We start from the raw sequence: 15,130 nt of genomic DNA on the forward strand, positions 1-15,130 counted from the left end.
TGTAATGTTGAATAATGGTGAGAGCAGGTATCTTTGATTTGTTCCCTATCTTAGGGGAAGTGTTTTCAGTTTCACCACTTAGTATAATGTTAACTATAGGTTTTTCATTGATGCCATTGAGAAGGATTTTAGAAAATTCCCTTCCATTCCTGTTTTCCTGAGAATTTTTTCATAAATACTATTTTTTGTATATAAATTGAAATATGTACTTAAATTCATAAGTTACATTAATTTTGTAGTGTTATCAAATTTTGCATTCCTGAGATAATTTATATTTGATGTATTGCTGGATGTGATTTGCTATACACCATTAAGGATTTTTATATCTATGAGTTTGAAGGATGTTGTTTCATCATTTTCTTACTTCTAATAGGATATAATGTTTTGTCAGGTTTTCATATTGGAATTATGCTCTTATGTAAAAATGTTAAAGCACAGTTTTTGTTAATGATTTTTTGCTACTGGGGATTAAACTCAGGGTTGCTTAATTGCTGTGCTACATCCCCAGCCCCCCCTCCCCCGCTTTTTTTTTGTATTTTATTTAATGATAGGGTTTCCCTGAGTTGCTTAAGCCCTCACTAGGTTGTTGAGGCTGTCTTTGAACTCACCATCCTTCTGCCTCAGCCTCCAGAGCCCTTGGGATTACAGGCATGTGCCACAACACATGGCAAAAGCATTGTTTTGTTGTTGTTGTTCTCTGACAGATTGGGTAATATCTGCATTAATTCATCCCTAAATATTTTATAGACTTCACCAACCAGTATTTGACCTTATTAGATATAAAACCTTTCAGATTTTATTTTTCATCTTGTGTTTTTAATAAGTAAAAATTTTATGTAGTCTTGTACATTTCATTTAAATTGTTGAATTTTTTGACACAAAGTTATTTTATTCCCTTACTATCTTTTCATATCTATGTTTGATAATGAGTTTCTTCTTTTGTGGCTGATTCTGGTAATTTTTGTGTTTACTTCATCAATTTAAGCTCTTTTTCACTTTCCTTTTATTTACTTTTGGGCTTATATTTATCTTTGTGAGGTAGAACTTTAGGCCATCGATTTTTTTTTTTTTTAAGTAATTTAATATAAGCATTTAAAACTATAAATTTCTAAGTTGTGTTTTACCTTGATTCCACAAATTTTGTTGTGTTTCTTTTATTTATTCCTTTTTTACTTTTATTTTTATTTAAAACAAATGGGGTACATGTTGTTTCTCTGGTTGTACATGAAGTAAAGGCATACCATTTGTGTAATCATACATTTACATAGGGTAATGGTGTTTGATTCATTCTGTTATTTTATCCTTCCCCCATCCCCCACCTCTCCTTTCCCTCTATACAGTCCGTCCTTCGTCCATTCTTGCCCCCCTTCCACCCCCCATTATGTGTCATCATCTGCTTATCAGTGAGATCATTGGTCCTTTGGTCTTTTGAGATTGGCTTATCTCACTTAGGATGATATTCTCCAGTTTCATCCATTTGCCTGCAAATGCCGTAATTTTATTATTCTTTATGGCTGAGTAATATTCCATTTGTGTGTGTGTGTGTGTGTGTATACACACACACACACATACACCACAGTTTCTTTATCCATTCATCAATCGAAGGGCATCTAGGTTGGTTCCACAATCTGGCTATTGTGAATTGAGCAGCTGTGAACATTGATGTAGCAGTATCTCTGTAGTATGCTGATTTTAAGTCCTTTGGGTATAGGCCAAGGAGTGGAATAGCTGTGTCAAATGGTGGTTCCATTCCAGGTTTTCTGAGGAAACTCCACCTGCTTTCCAGAGTGGCTGCACTAATTTGCAACCCCACCAGCAATGTATGAGTGTACCTTTTTCCCCACATCCTTACCCACACCTATTGTTGCTTGTATTCTTGATGATTGCCATTCTAATTGTGGTGAGATGGAATCTTAGGGTAGTTTTGATTTGCATTTCTCTTATTACTAGAGATGTTGAACATTTTTTCATATATCTATTGATTGCTTGTAGATCTTCTTCTGTGAAGTGTCTGTTCATTTCCTTAGCCCATTTGTTGATTGGATTGTTTGTATTCTTGTGTAGAGTTTTTTGAGTTCTTTACAGATTCTGGAGATTAGTGCTCTATCTGAAGTATGAGTGGCAAAGATTTTCTCCCACTCTGTAGGCTCTCTGTTCACATTGCTGATAGTTTCCTTTGCTGAGAGAAAGCTTTTTAGTTAGAATCTATCCCAGTTATTGATTCCTGCTTTTATTTCTTGTGCTATGGGAGTCCTGTTAAGGAAGTCTGATCCTAAGCCAACAAGGTGAAGATTTGGACCTACTTTTTCTTCTATAAGGTGAAGGGTCTCTGGTCTGATTCCGAGGTCCTTGATCCATTTTGAGGTGAGTTTTGTGCAGGATGAGAGATAGGGTTTTAGTTTCATTCTGCTGCATATGGATTTCCAGTTTTCCCAGCACCATTTGTTGAAGAGGCTATCTTTTCTCCATTGTATATTTTTGGCACCTTTGTCTAGTATGAGAAAATTGTATTTATTTGGGTTTGTGTCCATGTCCTCTATTCTGTACCATTGATCTACCTATTTTGGTGCCAATACCATGCCATTTTTGTTACTATTGCTTTGTAGTATAGTTGAAGGTCTGGTATTGTGATACCCCCTGCTTCGCTCTTCCTGCTAAGGAATACTTTAGCTATTCTGGGTTTCTTATTCTTCCAGATGAATTTCATGATTTCTTGCTCTATTTCTGTAAGGTACTTCATTGGGATTTTAATCAAAGTTGTATTGAATCTGTATAGCACTTTAGGTAGTATGGCCATTTTGACAATATTAATTCTGCCTATCCAAGAACATGGGAGATCTTTCCATCTTCTAAGGTTTCTTTTAATTTCTTTCTTTAGTGTTCTGTAGTTCTCATTGTAGAGATCTTTCACCTCTTTTGTTAGATTGATTCCCAAGTATTTTATTTTATTTTATTTTATTTTTGACAATTTAATTTTAGTATATTTTCAAAAACATCCCAACTCAAATTAATATGCATTTGTATATATGTTACACAAACAAATACACATTATTCATTCCCTCATCTGAAGTTCAGCCTCCTACAGGACTATGTTTCTGGGGTTCCAATGAGTCAGAGCTGTTGTTTCCGGGACCCCTTCTGTCTTGACTTCAAGACTGGTGAGTGTGGCTGCGTTCCACTAGAGCAGGGGAAAAGCACCAGAGCCTTGGAAAAGTTCCAGAGGCAACAAGCAGCTTCTGTTCTTTTCCATCTGCACAATGCAGATGCCACTTCTGTTGCAGCACAGGTTCACATATGCAGGTGCTTGTAGAGTCTATGACTTTTCTCTTCTTTATTTCTGTTGCCATGTTTTTTCCAGGGCTTCCCGGCTCCATTCTCCGAGGTCAGAGTAGCTGCAGTCACCAGGCCACTCTCAGGCTTATAACCTATCACAGCCTGAACCCCTTTGGTCAAAGGTCTCACATTCTCTCTCTCTTTTTTTTTTTTTTTTTGTTTTGTATTGTTTTTTTGGTGCCAGGGATTGAACTCAGGGCCTTGTGCATGCAAGGCAAGCACTTTACCAACTGAACTATATCCCCAGCCCCTCTCACATTCTCTTGATGAAAAAAAGTTCTGTCAACTACATTTTCGAAATGCTTTATTTTTTTATTTCCACCCGGCTGTGTTTTTATTCATCACTATTTGTTTCATTCCTTAGTAATCATTGGTGTTGATGCTGAAATGTCACAAGATCTCTTCCAGAAGGAGGATGGCAATATAGTAGTTTCCCTTTGACATAATCCTTTAGGATATAGCATGCAGACTGAGGTTGGTCTGGCTGTCTGTGTGCTGTCATGAATCCTCACATATATCCATAAGCTGTCCACAATTCTTCTGAGGTTGGAGGTCAGTAGGGATCTTCATCTTTTCTAGGTTTTATGATATTAATGCCATAGGTGGCTTCTAAAACACGTCGTGGAATATGCTAGCATACTAGTGATATCGGTGGGACATGATCTCTCATCTGGTCATTTGGGAGAATTTCATTGCAAATCATCTCTGCCTTGGTAGACATGAAGGATGGCATCACCAGGCCTGGGCAGTCACACAAGCATAGGCCAGGCTCCACATAGAGAGTCTGGAAATGCTTGGTGTGACCAGGTGTGGCAAACACAGATACTTTCATGTTGCCCATGATGGTGTTGATGGTTGAACTTTTACCAACATTAGGGTAGCCCATCTGTCCAACAGTAAGTTGCCCATCTTTCACTTTCTTCCCAGTGTGCAGCTGCTTAAAGAGCTCCAGTAATTCCTACTTTGATACCAGGTAATTAAAATTGTGTATCTGTGTCCTCTGTGGGGTTTTCCTGCCCTGAGTCTCAGAGTCCACAGTGCAGCTTTCCTTCCAGCCCTGAGCAAAGGACTCCTCATCAGGGCAGTTACCTTCTTCTGAGCATGTCTGCCAGTCTTCCTCCTCCTCCTCCTCCTGACAGTCCTCATACTCACTATCATCTTCATCACTAGAAGAATTGAGAGAGAATCCCTGTCTGGAAGATGGTCAGTCTCCCTGTGTGGAATTTCACTCTCCTCAAAACTGTGGAGTTTTCAGACTCAGATGTGTTGGCTTCTCCAGCATCTCTGTTCACTTGTTCCTTAGAGTCACCATTCAGGTGAGCAGTTTCAGCCAAAGCTGACCAGAAATAACCTTCACATCTTCTCTTTGAAAGTATGTGGCCCAGGCATTCTGGTGTTCAGCAGTCAGCAAGTCGGCCTTGTTTATCAGAATAATGTTCTCCTTCTCAGCATCTGTCTCTTTCACTTAACACTCCAAATCTTCACATCTAAACAGGAGTGGGTTTCGAGCATCTACTATCTGGACCATAATATCACTTCTCTCGATGACCCTCCAGAGTTGGCACCAAAAGTCCAAATTTCGTTCAAAAGGTGTCAATATTAACTTTTGTTCCTCTTCTAGCCGGACAAGCTCATGTCTCCATTTTAGGAAGTTATCTTTCTCTGCCTGTTGAAGTTCTTCTGGGCTAGTTTTTTTTCTCCACAATTTGGTCTCCTTGGTATACACAAGAACTGTTTGTTTTCTTCGTGGAGTTTCTTAATTCTCTAGCTTTCTTCAAAAGACAGCAGTCCAGTTCTAGCCTCAGGGAGCACAAACTTAATATTAAGCTTCTCAGCTATGAACTCTGTTCCTGCAAGTTCTGCAGTTGCAAGAAAGTCATCAAGAGAGCTCTGTTCAGTCACAGACTGAAGATTAAGGTGAACCCAATCATAGCCATCATTGAGTTCACTTGTGTGCAACCACGGGTCAGTGTGACGGTGGCTCTGGCTCTGCTGACTCTGATGGTGGATAAGGGACTGGCCCAAAGACCCCCAAGTATTTTATTTTTTTCGAGGCTATTATGAATGGGGTAGTTTTCCAAACTTCTTTCTGAAGATTCATCACTTATGTATAAAAATGCATTAGATTTATGAGCATTGATTTTATAACCTGCTACTTTACTGAATTCACTTAAGAGTTCTAAAAGTTTTCTGGTGGAATTTCCCGGTTCTTCTAAATATATAATCATGTCATCAGCAAATAGGGATAGTTTGAGTTCTTCTTTTCCTATTCGTATCCTTTTAATTTCTTTGGTCTGTCTAATTGCTCTGGCTAGAGTTTCAAGGACAGTGTTGAATGGAAGCGGTAAAAGAGGGCATCCCTGCCTTGTTCCAGTTTTTAGGGGGAATGCTTTCAGTTTTTCACCATTTAGAATGATATTGGCCATGGGCTTAGCATAGATGGCCTTTACAATGTTAAGGAATGTTCCCACTATCCCTATTTTTTCTAGTGTTTTGAGCATGAAGGGATGGTATATTTTATCAAATGCTTTTTCTGCATCTTTTGAAATAATCATGTGATTCTTGACTTTAAGTCTGTTGATATGGTGAATGACATTTATTGATTTCTGGATGTTGAACTAACCTTACATCCCTGAGATAAAAACCACCTGATCGTGGTGTACTATCTTTTTAATATATTTTTGTATGCAATTTGCTAAAATTTTGCTGAGAATTTTTGCATCAATGTTCATTAAGGATATTGGTCTGAAATTTTCTTTCCTCGATGTGTCTCTGTCTGGTTTAGGTATCAGGGTGATATTGGCTTCATAGAATGAGTTTGGGAGGGTTCCGTCTTCTTCTATTTCATGGAATACTTTGAGAAGTATTGGAATGAGCTCTTCTTTAAAGGTTTTGTAGAACTTGGATGAGCTGGGGAGATAGCTCAGTTGGTAGAGTGCTTGCCTTGCAAGCACAAGGCCCTGGGTTCGATCCCCAGCACCAAAAAAAAAAAAAAAAAAAAAAAAAAAAAAAAAAAAAATCCTGGACTTTTCTTTGTTGGTAGGCTTTTGATGACTTCTTCTATTTCATTACTTGAAATTGATCTATCTAAATTGTGTATGTCCTCCTGGTTCACTTTAGGTAATTCATATGTCTCTAGAAACCTGTTGATTCCTTTGAGATTTTCTGTTTTGTTGGAGTATAGATTTTCAAAATAGCTTCTAATTATATTTTGTATTTCACTCGTGTCTGTTGTGATATTTCCTTGTTCATTCTGAATTTTAGTATTTGAGTTTTCTCTCTCCTTCTCTTTGTTAGTGTGGCTAAGGTTTTATCAATTTTGTTTATGTTTTCAAAGAACCAACTATTTATTTTGTCAATTTTTTCTATTGTTTCTTTTGTTTCAATTTCAGTGATTTTGGCTTTGATTTTAACTATTTCCTGTCTTCTTCTACTTTTGATGTTGCTCTGTTCTTTTTTTCTAGGGCTTTGACCTGTAGTGTTAAGTCGTTTATTTGTTGATTTTTTTCTTTTATTGAATGCGCTCCATGAAATAAGTTTTCCTATAAGTACTGCTTTCATAGCGTCTCAGAGATTTTGATATGATGTATCTTTGTTCTTGTTTACTTCTAAGAATTTTTTTTATTTCCCTCTTGATATCTTCTGTTATCCATTCATCATACAATAGCATATTATTTAATCTCCAGGTGTTGGAGTAATTTGTTTTTTATTCTGTCATTTATTTCTAATTTCAATCCATTATGATCTGATAGAGTACAAGGTAGTATCTCTATCTTCTTGTATTGCTAACATTAGCTTTATGGCATAAAATGTGGTCTATTTTAGAGAAGGATCCATGTGCTGCTGAGAAGAAAGTATATTCGCTCTTTGTTGGATGTTGGATTCTATATATATGTCCATTGTCTAAGTTATTGATTGTGTTATTGAGATCTATGGTTTCTTTGTTCAGTTTTTGTTTGGAAAATCTGTCCAGTGTGAGAGAGGTGGGTTAAAATTACCTAGTATTATTGTGTTGTGGTCTATTTGATTTCTGGAATTGAGAAGGATTTGTTTGACGTACATGGATGAGTCAATGTTTGGGGCATAGATATTTATGATTCTTATGTCTTGCTGATTTATGCTTCTCTTTAGCAGTATGAAATGTCCTTCTTTATCCCTTCTGACTGACTTTGGTTTGAAGTCCACATTATCTGATATGAGGATGGATACTCTGGCTTTTTTGCTGTATCCCTGTGCATAGTATGTTTTTTCCCATCCTTTCACCTTTAGTCTGTGGGTATCTCTTTCTGAGATGAGTCTCTTGCAGGCAGCATATTGTTGGATCTTTCTTTTTATTCCAATCTGCCAGTCTATGTCTTTTGATTGATGAGTGCAGGCCATTAACATTCAGGGTTATTATTGAGATATTATTTGTATTCCCGGTCATTTGGATCATTTTTGTTTTTTGACGCAACTTGGTTTCTCCTTTATTTGGCTATTCCTTTAGGATAGTTCCTCCCTTTGCTGATTTGCATCATTTTTTTTCATCTCTTCCTCATGGAATATTTTGCTGAGAATGTTCTGTAATGCCGACTTTCTTTTAGTAAATTCTTTTAGCTTTTCTTTATCATGGAAGGATTTTATTTCATCGTCAAATCTGAAGGTATAAGATTTGCTGGGTATAAGATTCTTGGTTGGCATCCATTTTCTTTCATGGCTTGAAAAATGTTGTTCCAGGCCCTTCTAGCTTTTAGGGTCTGGACTGAAAAATCTGCTAATATCCGTATTGGTTTCCACCTGAATGTAATTTGATTCTTTTCTCTTGCAGCCTTTAAAATTCTGTCTCTATTTTGTGTGTTAGGTATTTTCATAATAATGTGCCTTGATGTGGGTCTGTTGTAATTTTGTATATTTGGAGTCCTATAAGCCTCTTGTACTTGATTTTCCATTTCATTCTTCAGATTTGGGAAGTTTTCTGATATTTCATTGAATAGATTGTTCATTCCTTTGGTTTGTTTCTCTGTGCCTTCCTCAATCCCAGTAATTCTTAAATTTGATCTATTCATGATATCCCATAATTCTTGTAGATTCTGTTCATGAATTCTTACCATCTACTCTGTTTGGTCAACTTTGTTTTCAAGATTAAATATTTTGTCTTCAATGTCTGAGGTTCTGTCTTCTAGGTGTTCTATCCTATTGGTTATGCTTTCTGTGGAGTTTTTAATTTGGTTTATTGTTTCAAGGATTTTTTTTTTTTTTTTGTAATCCTAACACTTTATTGAAAAGATCTTTTGCTTCCTGTATTTGCTCTTTTAACTGTTGATTGGTGTGATCATTCAATGCCTGCATTTGCTCTTTCATCTCATCATTTAATGTCTGCATTTGCTTTTTCATCTCGTTTGCTTCCCTAATTTTTTTAATTATGTACATTCTGAACTCCCTTTCTGGCATTTCTTCTGCCATGCTGTCATTGGGTTTTATTGATATAGCATCTAGGTTTGTTTGGGACATTTTCTTCCCTTGTTTTCTCATATTGGTCAGGTATCATTGGAACTCTAAGATATTGCAGATTTCTTCTATTGGCTTATAGTGTCCCTGTAGATTTCCAGTATATCACCTCCTAGCCTTCAGTAGCCTGAAGTTTTGGAGGAACTTGATAATGCAGTGGTCCTCACGAAAGCTACCCCTCTAGGGGTGGTGGCCTTCAGGTGGGGTATGTTCTCTGCTAGTGGGCAGAGGCGCCTCCACTTTTTGACCTATGGTCTACCAAAGGGGAACTAGACTGCGGGCTGGGGCATGGCTGGTCTGGGCCTGTGTCCAGCTTGCTGCCCAGGCCAGGGGATCTTATTTGTGCACGGAAGCCTCTCTAGGCTGGTCCTGCTCGGAGAAGCTGCCTGCTGTCTGGGCCTACCGCTGAGTCCGGGGGTGGGGGCTGGCATTGTGAGAAAGCCCAAGCCTCTCACTGGGTGGTACTGCTCCAAGAACCTGCCTGCAGACTGAGCCTGCTGCAGAGGGAGCCTGACTATGTGTGGAAGGGGGAGGCTGGCTGTTCTCAGAAGTGTCTTGCTGCAGGGCCCTGGTCTGAGAACCTGCCTGCTGTCTGGGCAGCCACTGCGTCTGGGGATTGGGGCTGTCTGTGCGCAGAAAGGGGAGGCTGGCTGTTCAAGAAAGCCTCTCGCTGTTGGGCCCTGTTCTGAGAATCTGTCTGTGGTCAGGGCCTGCCGCCCGGGCCGAGCCTCGCCCAGTGGAAGAGACTCACCAAGTGGCTCAGAGTTGGTCCCGAGCCTCTCAGTACCTCCTCTTCTTGAATCCTGAGTTCTGGAGCAACATGAGATGCAGTCACCCTCTAGTCCGCCATCTTGCTCTCTCCTGTTATGTTGTGTTTTTAATAGCATTGGTGCAAATTACTTTAAATTTTCTTTTATTCATGATTTTTAGAAATATATTGTTGATTTTTAAATATGAGACTTTTCTAGATAAATTACAGTTATTGATTATTAATTTATTTTCATTGTGGTCAGAAGAAGAGAGACTATTGTAGAAGTACATACTGAAATGTTTATTGGTGAAAGGATAGGATATCTGGAATCTCCTTCAGAATAATTTAAGATAAGGGAGGAATGGGCATGAATATAGGCAAAATAAAATTGGCTGTAACTGGATAAGAATACACAGGGGAAATTCGTAAAACCAAAAAATTCCCATATTTTCTGGCAAATGATATCAGTCTTCTTGCCTTCCATTTATTAAATCTTCCTCAGAGAGGTCCTTAGTGTCTCCATCACCCACCTCTCTTACTCCTATGGTCATACCCAGCTTGTTGGTTTAATATTTTTTATGAATTTTAATTGTATATCCCCCTACAAAGGCATGTTTTTGATTCCCTGTCTTTGGACACACAAGAATTAGAGGAAAAGTAAAGTGGATTTGGAGATGTCTGGGGCCTGCTTGCTCCTTGTAGAGTCAGGATCAATTATCCTACATAAGAAAAAAAAATTATAATTATAAAGGAATTTTTTCATTTGTTTACTTATATCTTTAATCAGTTGCCCCTACCCCTACTAGATGGTAACACATTTTTTCATCAGTGTGTCCTAGTTTTGTCATGTAGTCTTTACTCAGAGTAATTGTAGAAGGGAGGAAGGAAGGAAAGAACTGTGAAAATTTCTTCTAAAGCAAAGGGCATTGCATATGTTCATCTTCATTTTATTATAAGTGGTTTTTCTTATACATTTCCAGAATTTCCTGTGAGCTGGAATCCCTTTAACTTAGTCATCTTTAAATTGTGCATCAATAGACCGTTAGTATTTCAAGTGTTTATCTTGTAGTTGGAATGGAGGAGCAGAGAAAGAGCTCCAGACTCAGCTTTTATAGCTCACTTCTGCTTTAACCTAAGCACCTTGATTTTCATCAATTTTCAAGAACTTGTTTGAGAAAAAGTTCCACAGCTTTAAAATTTTTTTTGAGATAATTTTGTATTATTTTGTCTAATACAGTGATTTCAACTCAGCTGTCACCAGACTTAAGGTATACATTTATAATTTATTTTACTTTTGCTATGTTGTAAAATTTTGATATTAGAAAGCAATGCAGTTTTGAGACTATTAGTAATTTTCTTACCTACTTTCTTACTTGCCACTATTTACATTGTTTTAAATATCAATTTATTTTTATTTTTTATTTATATTTTAAAACTTTAAATGTGATGTTGTATGTGACAGCTGGAGTGAGTCAGAGTTTAGGGTGAATGATTTAATAGAAGTGACCTTAGTACTCAGAAAATCAGTTTTTTTACCCCTAAAAGAATTGTAAAAACAAGTGATTCCTGTGATGGAACCATCATGGTATGAACGTATTAAAACCTTTTATTTTAAAAAGATTTAACAAAAAATTTTTCTAAAAGGCAAAAATAATTTTTATAAAATGTTAAGAACTAGGCATTAGTATGCCATGTATTCTATTGGAGTCACGCAGTGCTAAAGTTCTTTCATAAGAAGGGAAAATGGCATATTCCCAGTGTCACAGCATCAGCCACACAGTAGTGTGTGTGGTAGCCAGGATGCCCGCCAGACCCTCTGGGCTCTGCCACTTCACTAATTTGTCAGACCAAAACAAGTTACTTAATTTCTCTGCATCTCACTTTCCTCATGGGAATAAAAATAGTGTCTCATAGGGTTTATTGTGAGGAACTTGGAACGTTTACTAGGCTGTAATACATTTTAAATGTTAGCTGTACTCCAAAAGTGTTATTCAATGAATGTTAGTTACTACCGCTACAGCCAGAATTGTCTGCATACCTGCGTTTGTTTCCTACTAGAGAACTTCAGCAGAAGCCCTTAAAAGACCTAGCAAAGCATCTTACACAGAGCCTGGCATATAGAGGTCTTTTGGTTAATGCTAACCCTGCTAAATGCAGTAGCACAGCATATTGGTTTTTTGGAAGGTTTTCGGTGTGAATTATCTTCTCTGAGGTGATTCCCCACAGAGATTTTTACTTTGTGATGCCACCTCTCATCCCACGTGGCCTTTCTTTTTTAATCCACAGTGACCTATCTCTTGATATGCCTTCCTTAAATAAAAACAAAACAACAACAAAAAAATCCTAACATGGTGTTTTACTTAATAGTGTTAGTCACGTACATTATTAGTTTGCTAGGGCTACCTTAGTAAAATACTTACAGACTGGATAATAAAGAAAACAAAGAAATTTATTTTTTAGTGTGGGGGCTACACGTCTAGACCAAGGTGTTGACAGGGTTGGCTGTGACCTTTCTCTTGCTGTCTTTTCAGGTGGTCATTTCAGAAATACCAATACCCTTGGTTTCTCTTTGTATGTCTTCATAGTTTCTTAGGAAACACTGGTCAGATTGAAATAAGGCCAGCTCTAATAATGGCTCTGTTTTAAATTGATTACATCTTTAAAGCCCTATCTCTAAATACAGTTATATTCCAAGATATTGGGGATTAGGTCTTCAGCATATGATTTGGAGTGAACATAATTCAGTTGATAACACTCTTACCACTGTTATAATAGTTACTTTGTCATTGCTCTCTGAGGTTTTGTCTGGCTAATTAGATGAATTTTGAGGAAAAAAATAAGTTTTTTAAGAAGTAGGCTGGTTTTTGTGATGAAAGCATTGGTCTTAGTTCACAGATCAAAAGCCCCAATGGTATATTATATAACATCCTTCAGTTTAGTTGTGCATTTTGTTAATTCATGTATGTATTCATATATTCACCAAATACTTAATGAAGTCCTTCAAAGTGCCAGTCATTGTGCTAGGAGCTAGCCATGCAGCAATGAGAATGACTACATGGGCCTGCCATTGTTAAGTTAACCATCCAGTATTTTTAAAACATCTGGGTCTCTGGATTTTGCAGAGAACTGTTCAGGAAAATAGCTCCTGTGAGGTATTGGTATTAGATCATGCTAGTTATGAGAACTGACTTTGCATTTTGGAAGTTAATTTTAAATACATTTTAGGCCTGGTTCTAAGTCTTCCTATGAACGTGACCTTGAATAAATTATTTAATCCCCTTAAACCACTGTGCCTTCATTTGTAAAATAGGGGTAATATAAATATTTCATGGGTTTAATTCATGATTAAGTGAGATAATGCATTTTATATGCTCAGTACCATACTTAGCACCTAGGAGGAAAAAGCTACTGGTTTCTTTTTTAAATATAGGAGTGAGACTTCGTATGGGAGTTGAAATTAAGAGACATCTAAAAATAACTCTGTATGTAGGTTTGTAATAACTGGAGAGGTTTTTTTTTTGGGGGGGGGGGGTTGGGGATGGAGAGCTGTGCTGGGGTTTGAACCCAGGGCCTTGTGCTTAACAGGCAAGCATTCTACCAACTGAGCTACATCCCCAGCCTGGAGAGTTCTTTTGCCAAAGTTTTGGAGTTTGTTTTACTTAAACCCTACCAGTTTCCCGAAAGGATTTAAAATAGCTGTTCAGTTTAGGAGTATGTTCCTGTTTTGAGGTAATACAAGAAACACTAAACTAAAGTTAAGACTGCCTTAGCATCACCTTAAGCTCTACCAGTCAGCTGGAAGATCTTGGATGACCCTAAGACTTAGACTTAACCTGTCAGGTTATTCACCTGGTTTATATTAATTAGTAAATGGTTCATTTGCTAGTGGCCTTTAGGTTTATTAGATTGGTGTTTAATCTCCAAATTCTTGTAAGTTTTAAAAATTATATTCTAAAAACAGAAATATATAGTGTGAATTTAATCTTTCTTTTGCATGAAATAATTTTCACTTTCTCCAGAGAACAATAATTAATATGTGACTTGATGTTTAGTTAATTCATTTATGTGGCAGTGTTCTTACAAAAGACACTGAAATCTTAAGTTCTAAGATCTTAACTTTCTCAGATAGCTGTTCTCTCTATTTGGAGCACATTTGGAAGGCTCTGTGTAAGTCTGTTTTAATTTGATAAGAGCATGATATCGGGCTTTGTGAGAAACCCTTTTCTTCTTGTAGTTGCCATTTTGTTTTTGCTTGGCAGGAGGTGCAGGAACTTTTTAACTAGATGTATTATTAGAGCCACTTTGGTTATCATAAAATAGGGAGATAAAATATTTTAAATAAAAGAACATCCTTTTAGGAGATGAAGAAGGTTAAACCCACAAATATATACTCTACTTTGATACTTCTATTTGTAACATTCTATGTTATTTTATGAAAAAGGTTACATATTTTAGATCAGTTTCACCATATAATTTAAATGCCTGAAATTAAGTACTATATTTTAGAGTTATAGATCTTTTTTAAAAAATACTTTTAGTTGTAAATGGGCACAATGCCTTTATTTATTTATTTATTTTTATGTAGTGCTGAGGATTGAACCCAGTGCCTCACATGTTGGAGGCAAGTACTCTATCTCTGAGCTACAGCCCCATCTCTCAAGAGTTATAGATCTTGACTCTCAACTGATATATGGTGTTTATGACTGTTTTATTTTTAATATCACAATTTGTTAAGGCTTGAATTTTTAAAAAACAATGATTACAAGATACAGATTTGTTTTAACTGTTTTGTAATTTCAAAACAGACAACTCATAATGGAAGAAAATATTTACAAATTATATATGGCAAGAGATTAATATCTAGACTAGATAAAAAACTCCTACAGTTCAAAACAACTTGATTAGAAAATGGACAAAGGAAATAGACGCTTCTCCCAAAAAAAGTATACAAATGACCAATAAGCACATTAAAGATAATAGTGTTAGCCAGTAGGGAAATGAAAATCAAAACTACAGTACCAATAATCATTTGAATAGATGTTTAAGCCGGGTATGGTAGCATACAACTCAGGAGGCTGAGGCAGAAGGATCACAAGTTCAAAAGCCAGCCTCAGCAATTTAGCAAAGCTTTAAGAAACTTGGCAAGACCCTGTCTCTAAATAAAATACAAGAAGTGCTAGGAATGTAATTCAGAGGTTAAACACCCCTGGGTTCAATTCTTGGTACCAAAAAGAAAGGATGTTGATAAGTTGGAATGATCAGACTTTTGCAGATGGGAGTGTTAAATGGTGCAGTTTCTGAAAACCAGTTAGATGTTTTCTCAAAATGTTAAAGAGAATGATCTAGCAATTCCCACAGGTATGTACCCAAAGAATTGAAAGCAGAGACAGATACTTGTATACCAATGTTTGTAGCAGCATTGTTCATAATAGCAAAAAGGTTGAAATGACCTATGTGTTCATCAAAGCATGAATGGATTAAAAAATTACATGATAACATAAGGCAGTCCTTGACTTGCAGTGATTCTTAAGACTTTTCATTTTTACAGTGGTGCAAAAT

General features: G+C 36.9%; 1 protein-coding gene and 1 pseudogene across 3 annotated transcripts in view; one reads left to right on the plus strand and one right to left on the minus strand.

The window, feature by feature from the left end:
• CDK8 (cyclin dependent kinase 8) overlaps window positions 1-15,130 on the plus strand; it is a 182,004-nt gene that overhangs the window by 74,246 nt on the left and 92,628 nt on the right. The gene's annotated exons all lie outside the window — the stretch shown is intronic.
• On the minus strand, window positions 3,471-5,364 carry LOC306660278 (large subunit GTPase 1 homolog; annotated as a pseudogene). The gene has a single exon. The product of its transcript is annotated as a large subunit GTPase 1 homolog (transcript).

This window comes from Sciurus vulgaris (assembly GCF_902686455.1).
Source record: "Sciurus vulgaris genome assembly, chromosome: 4".
Taxonomy (NCBI): Eukaryota; Metazoa; Chordata; class Mammalia; order Rodentia; family Sciuridae; genus Sciurus; species Sciurus vulgaris.